Below are 9395 nucleotides of genomic sequence, written 5' to 3'. Positions count from 1 at the left end.
TTCTCCAAGGTCTTGATTGACACCGCTTGGCTCTTGCACATGAGCCTCAACTCCTCCAATTTAGATTTTTCATTAGATTGTTGCAACCTGAGTTGTTGTCTTGGTTCATATTGCGGTTCTAAAAACCAGGAGGGTTGTATTGCTTTGCTGCATACTGCTGATAGGCTGTTGAACCGCATTCTGAGTGTTGCTCCAGTTGAAGTTAGGATGATTACGGTTGTTGGGATAATAGGTGGCTGGAACAGGCTATTGCGACCTCTAAAAATTGCTCATAAACTGAGCTGATTCACTAGAAATAGCACACTGCTCTGTCTCGTGGGCACCAACACAAAGCTCATAGACACTAGTGATCTGATTAACTCCATAATTAGCCAAAGAATCCACCTTCATCGTCAAAGCCTTAAGTTTAGCAGCTACAGCAGTAGCTACATCTACTTCCAGAATTCCTGCTACCTTGCCTTGAGTTAGTCTCTGAGAAGGATTCTGGTATCCATTAAAAGTCATCAGTTCAATCAATTCATAAGCTTCATCGTAGCTTTTAGCCCACAAGGCTCCACCTGATGTTGCATCAAGCATGGGTCTAGAAGTTGCACCCAAACTATTATAAAAGCAGTTAATGATCATCCAGTCAGGCATCCCATGGTGAGGAGACTTCCTAAGCATCTCCTTGTATCACTCCCAAACTTCACACAATGACTCTCCAGACTGCTGCGCAAATTGAGTAAGAGCATTCCTAATTGCAGTTGTCTTCGCCACAGGAAAGAAATTAGTAAGGAATTTCTGAGCGAGTTTTTCCCATTTAGTGATAGAGCCTGGTGGTGGAGAATTTAACCAGCTCTTAGCTTTATCCCTCAGAGAAAATGGGAAAAGCCTTAGCTTAATAGCATCTTCAGTAACATTGTTGAAATTGAAAGTGTCGTAGATTTTGATGAAATCTCTAATATGCATGTTGGGATCTTCCATTGGAGAACCCCTAAACTGAACTGAATTATGTATCATCTAAATTGTGCTAGCTTTGATTTCAAAAGTGTTAGTCGCAATGGCTGGTCGGACAATTCAAGACTGAATATCATTGATCTTCGGCGGAGAATAGTCCATCACAGCCTTTGTATTTGCTTCCGGTTCACCCATTGCAACAAGAGCTTCTTCTTCAACTTTTTCCTCAACAACGATTTCTTCAACTACTTCCTCCTCTGCTTTTTCCAGTGTTCTATTTCGAAGTTGAGAACGCGTTAGCATACACGCTCTCTAGAGTACCTAAAAAAGCAACCAATAAACAAATAAGTAAAATATCCGAGTCAATGAACTTTAACGAACACTGATGTCAAGCACATAAACTAAAAATTAACACCGAGTTCCCAGTAGCGGCGCCAAAAACTTGTTAGGATGAAAACACGTGCCAATATTCACGCAAGTATACGCGATCACAAGTAATGTATAATTATTTCTAGTTCGTTCCCACAGAGACTGGTTTAGTTTAATTTTAATTAATGTACTTATGCAACAATGTTATGGTTATTATTCAATGCTAAGATGATCAATAATTGAGACTGTTTATAACTAAGATTATTAAGTAACATAAAATTAACTAAGAAATTTAAGGGTTGATTTACTTATATAACACAAACATGGGATTCTAACTTCATTACTACTTCATTCAATAACCTTTTTGTTCTTAACCTTAGCATGCAATGGTGATGACACTAATCAGATAACACGAAAGTAGTAAACGCCAACTTTCGTTGTACGAATACCATACTACCAGACATCCACAAAATAGATATAAGCTGAATAGACACCAATTATATTGAGACCCTATATGTCTATAGAATTTGACAACATAACGGTTTAATGCACAAGTTATCTATCTAATTACATAGGGCAAGTAAGATGGTTAAAATTACCTACGAATCATGCATATCAAATACATGAACCTATGCTAGCATGGCAAGTTCGAAACCTCTATATTTACTTTCGCTTCAATAGAAATTAACACACTATCTTATAAGTTCGCGACGCTCATAAGATGAATAAGCACAACCAATACTAGGTTATCATACAATCACCACACACTAAGGTATCGAAATAAATTAACTAAAGAAATCCATAAGTAAATCCGCTAGAACCCCACGATAACGATTAGCCCATAATCGGACTCATCATCAACATGGGTTTCAGTGAAAGCATGGTATAATAAACGTAGTCTTTATACTGAATAAATAATAAACCAAGTACGTTAAACAAGAGTATAGGTTTCACAAATAAGAAAACTAGCATCCAAAGTTACAACTTAAAACAAAGATACACAAGAATAAACTAGATCCTCTTCGCCTTGGTTGAATTGTGCTATACGGTCTTCTTACGCCATCTCCTTAAGCTCTGGTACGTCTTGTTATGAAAAACGACCTTAAGTTATCATTATATAGCAGCCCAAAAAGATTAGAAGTCCAGCAGATCAAAATTGTAGTAGAAACAGGATTCCTGGAAATCGACCGGGTGCGGCCGCACGCTTCACCAGCGCGGGCGCACTGTAATTCTGTATCTTCGGCGGGACCGCGCGCTACTACAGCGCGGGCGCTGACCTTTTGGAAAATCTTTATTTTCTTGTTTTCTTGGCTGGTTTGAGTTGGTAATCCTCGAGCTTACTTCCTTAGCACCATCCTAACACCAATTTAGCACCAAAACAATGCTAAATCTCCTAATTCTCTTATTTATGCCTAAAATGCAAAAATACTACAAAAACACATCAAATACACAAATAACTTGAGTACAAAATATTAATTCAAGCCTTTATAGAGCATTCTAAGTGGACATAAATGCCACTTAAATTGGCTACAAATAGTACAAAGAGCATGATAAAAAAATAAAAAGATTAACATCATACTTTTTCAGTTTCAATTTCTATAGTATATGGAATATATTGCTTAATTAGTAACCTGACTGTCCAAGCTGCTCTGAAATTTTGACAACGTGTGATCCTCCCACAACACCAATTGTAACAACCTGCAGTCGAGATATTAAAACCAGAGCAACATTATAAAGCAGACAAGTATAGTTAATATGTGGGTATTCCATTTTTAATGTGTATTGATAGGTTTAGGTGGGTATTCCATTTTTAATGTGTATTGATAGGTCATTAATAATTAGGCCCAAAAGAACATTAAAAAAACTCAAATAAGGACACCCCAGACCAAACTAGGGTGGTCCCCGGGACACATGGCGGGTAGTCAAAATATCAACTATCCAATGTTACCAGAAATGGAACGACAACATCCCAGTTGTCCATGTGTATAAATTACAAGGCACCGCAGCTGCAAGGGGACAACTGGGCCCCATTAGTAGTCTAAATAATCCAATCATTCAACAACCAAATTCAAGGGCTAGGATAAAAAGGTACAAACCCCTAAAACTCTAAAGTTGGGAGCCTATAAAAGGCCCCAAAAAGGGGTTTTAAGGGTTGGAAAATATCTACTTGCTCTCTACACATATACACACACCACCATAATATATTTGAATAGCCCTTTCCTTCTTCTCCTTCTCCTTAAGAAACCTCATTCTCATTCTCATACCGGAGTTGTGGCGGGGATGCAGCCCCCCTCCAGTTTTGTTTTGCAGAGACCCCACACAGCAGCTTAACCACACAACTCACGCCACATGTACTGGACTCTAGCTCGTGGAAAGAGAGAAGACCGGAGAAGAATTAGGGTTATCATGTATGATATCGAATATTCAATGTTTTTTTCGTTCAGTACCTTTCCAAGTTCCTTCATGAACTGCAACATCTTGAAGGTAACCACCTGGAATTTCAGAGAATTAATTATAGTTAAGTTATGACGTTGAGGATAAATGCACTTTAATGAATAAAACTTCCATTCTAATATGCACTGAAAAATAATAATGATGTGCTTGTGACACACAGTCATTAGTCAGTCATATTGAAGCTGATAGTCTGCACAATGTTATTTTACATAGAAAGTATACCAACACTCGGTCACAAACTCTATTTATTCAAAAATCTCTACTCCATCTCCAAAATTACCATCTTTAGATCAGATAGCAATACATCTAGTGTCTAGTAAGTTGAAATTGAGAAAGAAAAATTAAAGAACTATCTTATAACCAAAAGGTTTTTCAATAAAGAGATAATAAGGGTCACAAAGAGATAATTAGAGAACCAAATAAGAACATAAATGATTGGTTTTTATAGGCAATTTAGATTGTTCAACTTGTCAGAGTTTGTACTTTTATTAATTGATCGAAGATAGTATCTAAATAATTTCGATATATACCTATCAAGTATTTATACTAAATAAATCATCATTCAATTATTGAATGTGAATATTGAATAACTAAAAATTAGGCGTACCTTTCTTGGAGCAGTAATCTACATCGAACAATGCAATTACACCAGGCTTCCTCAATGCCATTATAACCTATTTCTAGTCTCCGCAACTACATTTAAGAATTACAGATCTGAGTCAAAACAAAAACTTGTGCATCAAACAAAGTATTTGTTTAAAGTAGAATCTATAACTATTCGATTATTAAATTACTAAGTCCTTAATGCAAGAATTTGACAAATGGTACATAAGTCTGTTAACTAGTTACTCATTTTCAACAAAAGATTGTAAATAAAATAAAAGAATTCCACAAAAAGTAGTTCTTGAAACACAAACTATGTTAAGTTACCAATCTAGGATAACATCGCCTTAACAAACAATTCAAGAAACAAAATTACAACACAATCAAAGTATAAATCAGAGCATTGAATTACCTTAATAATTATTAAGAAAATTTACATGATGATAGTCGGAGCTTATTTTTTTCACTCTAAAGTGTCAAGTGAGTTAAAAGAGGACATATGCTAGAGCATTTGAACTGAAGTTAACCAATTAAAGATAATAATAAAATATAGTTTGTGAATTTTAATCTTCTCCTTTAGAAAAAAAAATATTTTTCCGGTTCTTACCTTCTTATATAAATATAGTTTGAGAATTTTAACACAATTTTGTTTTGTTTTAAACATATATTATATCAAACAAAATTTAACTAGAGTTCCTAGCAAAAAAAAGAAAAAAAAATCAACTAGATCTGAACCTCGAACCTCCACGAAGTATTAATCAAATCTCGCTAAAATAATATTTTTCTCCGGTATCAACATAATGAATACTTTTACTCGTAATAAACTTGCTAAATTAATATCTTTTGACAATGCCAACCCTATTACTTTAAAAAAGTTAGGTTTAACTGGTATTTTTGGCACTGCATTCTTGAGCTAACATTTCTTCTGGTATTCAACTTACACAAGAAGAATTAATAATGCTGAAAAAAGTTACTCTATGCAGAATTACAAATTTATAACCCAACCTCCCGCTGCATTACAGTTGCAGAAAAACTATTGCTAGATACTTTCGTCACAGATCCAACAGATCAAAGTGGTAACTATATATTTGAAATGTAGAAAGGAAAAGATACGAATATCCCATAAATAAAAACAAGATAAGAAATTACCGGTTCCTTACAAAAAAAAATAAGACATGAAATGAGGATCCTAACAAGCAGTGTTGCTTTGAAGAAAAGATAACAATCATCTGCGAATAAAAGATGGGAAACACTCGGAGCCCCCTTACAACTTTACACCCATGTAATAACCCCATTTCTTCATGCCTCCTTAACATAGCACTCAAACCCTCTGCACAAACAATATACAAATAAAGAGAGATCAGATCTCCTTGACGCAGTCCCCTCTGTGGTTTAACTTCACCAAAAACTGTTCCATCTCTCACAAAACTATAAGAAACCGAGTTTATGCAGGCCGTCAATCTTTTAATCCAGGTCGGGTGGAATTCAAATTTTCGCAGCATATTTTCCAAAAAATTCCATTCCAAGCGATCATATGCTTTTGAAATATCAATCTTTAAGCCAACAACTCCTGTCTTTCCTTGAGTACGTCTGTGAATGTAATGATTAATTTCAAAAGCTATAATAGCATTATCCGTTATCAATCTACCTTCAAGAAACGCACTTTGATTATTAAATACAATATCTTTAAGACAAGGCTTCAACCTATTAGTGATAACCTTTGACAGAATTCACATCAACACATTACACAATGCAATCGGCCTATAATCTGTCATCTACATAGGATGATTGATCTTTGTAAGGATCTACCAAGGATATGTTAAATCAAGATTCGACATGAAAGAAATGGGCCTAGCAAATGTTATTCTAGGAATTCAAATTTCTAGAACATCAGAGGGTCTCGCACTAAGTCAACATCATTACGTTAACAAGATCCTAGAAAAGTTTCTTAAGGATGACTTTGAGAAAGCTAGGATACCTGTGGATATGACTTAATATCTATCCAAGAATAAAGGTGTAGGAGTCTCCCAAATGGAATACTCGAGAATAATCAGAAGTCTGATGTACCTTATGAGTTGTACAAGACCATACATTGCATACTCAATTAGCATGTTGAGTAGATTTATGAGTAATTCAGGAGCTGATCACTGGAAAGCAATCATAAGAGTACCAAGGTATTTGAGGGGAACTCGAGACTATGGACTGTACTATGGCAGATATCCAGCAGTATTAGAGTGATATCTAGAAAGAAGGCACTAAATTCTATGAGTGGCTACTTATTTACATTAGCTAGAGTGGCAGTATCATGGAAATCCTCCAAGTAAACGGTGATAACTCATTCCATGATGGAAGCTGAGTTCATGGCACTAGATAAATGCGCTAAAGAGGCTGAATATCTACGCCAGTTTCTTGAGGATATTTTAAGATGGCCAAAGCCTGTGACTGTAATAGGGATACATTGTGATAGTCAATCCGCTATTGGCAGAGCACAGAGCACGATGTATAATGGAAAGTCCCGTCATATACGACGACGACATAGTTCCATTAGACAATTAATCTCAACCAGAATTATTACCATTGATTATATATCGTCAAAGGATAATATCACAGATCCGCTAACCAAAGGGTTATCAAGAGAAGTGGTTGTGAAATCATCGAGAGGGATGGGCCTTAAGCCTATTGCTTAACGAAATCATGGTGGACACCCAACCATTGCTGACTGGAGATCCCAAGAACTTGGTTCAATGGGACAACTAAATCATGATGACCAAATCACTGTGGGGGTAACCCATGGCCTGTTCCTATGATGAGAAACAGTGAGACCCGTAAGGTATGAGGTTAAGTTTTGAGGTTTTAATGATCTTTGATGAATACATGAAGTTCAGAAGTGAACACATGGAATTTAGTTGAGTAAACACGAGTTATTCTATAAGATAAAGATCACCTATGTGGGAGAGAAATGGGGCCGCTTCAAAGGAGAATTGTGAGGCACAATTCATTAGAAACTCCTGCAGAACCAGGCGCAATTCTAATAATATCCTGTACGATATTGTTAGAGCACCAATTTGTAGAGGATTCCCTAAATTTTTGCTAAGGAGCTCGTATGAGTTTCTTTAAAGAAAGGCTCAAAAGTCCTCAAACTCAAAGTCAACAGGCCATTCCAAGTATCTGATTGGGCATTCCAAGTATCTGATTTGCACTCTTGACGAAGCTGTAAAATACTGAAACACTTCTTCTACCACACTTACTGCTACATCCTTCGTCGTGGCTCCATCAAAATGGATGGACATTGTTTTCAACAACCGAGAATGCCCAAGTAAAAACTTGACTAGCTTCAACTCAGCTCTAAGACCTTTGAAATTACTGAACGTAACACATTCAAGATGATCAATAGCACAGTCTTCAGAACCTTCACTTTTGAGATGATCAATATCACAGTCTTCAGAACCTTCAATGTAATAATCCTCAAGATCTTCAAGGATATATTTCTCTGCCTAATGATAGAGAACTACTTTAGAACTTTCATACAGTAGCTAAATTATAGTGATACAGAATGCATTGAAGCATAAAAATTACCAAAATATTTAGTGTGCACAGGTTGGGAGCACTAGGAATTACACAGAGCAAACAAGAAACTTGAGACAAATTAGTAAAATATATCTTGGAAAATATGGGTATAAGTCCCATATTGGTAAGTCATATTTTGAGCATTATGACTAAAAGATGTGTGAGATATGATGATATTCTCTTAATAAAAGAAATTATTATTTTCCACTAGAATTTGGCTCAAATATTATGGCATAAATTAATTTGATTTTGTTTCAGATTAATTGATATGGTGTATGTCTTGATATATTTAATCTGATTCCATTTTAGATTATTTATGGAATAGAGTAGCTTGCAAGTATTACACCGATTCCATAATTAATGATATTTAATTATGAAAAAGAGTAGCGCACAAGTTTATCTACAACTATATAAACACCTCTAGGGTGTTAGGATTAGAGACACTAATAACACATTCGCCTCTAAACACAAAATCCTACCTCTCTCTCCTCCGGTGATAATTTCTTACTCTAATCGCTGAGAGTGTTGTTCTACATCAGTGCAATCCATTTTATCCTGGGAGGCTTTTCGCTCACACACCAAAAACCAAGTTATCAACATTTGAAAGTGTGGGGGTGTCTTGCAAAGGTACTAATCCCTACACCTAAAAAGGTGAAGATTGGTCCAAAGACTGTGGATTGTATCTTCATCGGATATCCTCCACATAGCACTGCATATCGGTTTCTCGTTCATGAATCTAAGATTCCTGATATTCAAAATAATACCATTATGGAATCAAGGAACGCCTCATTATTTGAGACAACGTTTCCATGTAATCCAGGAAACGAACAACCTACGACGTCTAAATGAACTCATGAGTCTATAGATGATAATAATGAGAGTGAAGAGAGTGAAGACGAAAATGTGGGGGTTGTGAGAAGGAGAAAAAAACAATGTATGGAAAAATCCTATTGGTCTGATTTTATAACCTATTTGCTCGAAGAAGGTGATCCGAAAACCTAAAAGGAAGCGGTTACCTCACTGGATGGGCCTATGTGGAAAGAGGCCATCAAGAACGAAGTTGATTCGATTATGCAGAATCATACTTGGGAATTAGTAGATTTGCCAACCGGTTGTAAACCATTAGGTAGCAAGTGGGTGTTCAAGAAAAAGTTCAAAACCGATGGCACTATCGATAAGTATAAGGCCAGACTTGTAATCAAAGGATACAAGCAACATAAATGCCTTGATTACTTCGATACATATTCTCCTGTAACGAGAATAACATCCATAAGGATGATGTTTGTTATCGATGCAATGCGAAATCTAACAGTACATCAGATGGATGTGAAAACAGCTTTTCTAAATGGGGATATAGATGAGGAAATCTATATGGAACAACCTGAAGGGTTTGTTGTCCCTGGACAAGAGAGAAAAGTCTGTAAATTAGTGAAATCACTATATGGTCTAAAGCAAGCGCCTATGGA

The 9395-nt window shown here is 36.0% G+C and overlaps 1 non-coding gene across 1 annotated transcript; it reads left to right on the top strand.

The window, feature by feature from the left end:
• The first annotated feature begins 634 nt into the window (after positions 1-634).
• LOC141694884 (small nucleolar RNA R71) lies at positions 635-741 on the top strand. The gene has a single exon (XR_012564163.1). It is a non-coding gene; the product is annotated as a small nucleolar RNA R71 (small nucleolar RNA).
• The last annotated feature ends 8654 nt before the right edge of the window (positions 742-9395 follow it).

Source organism: Apium graveolens, chromosome 10, assembly GCF_009905375.1.
Source record: "Apium graveolens cultivar Ventura chromosome 10, ASM990537v1, whole genome shotgun sequence".
In the NCBI taxonomy this organism is placed as follows: Eukaryota; Viridiplantae; Streptophyta; class Magnoliopsida; order Apiales; family Apiaceae; genus Apium; species Apium graveolens.
Note: the sequence above shows the minus strand (reverse complement) of the source record. Positions and strands in the feature narration are given on the sequence as shown.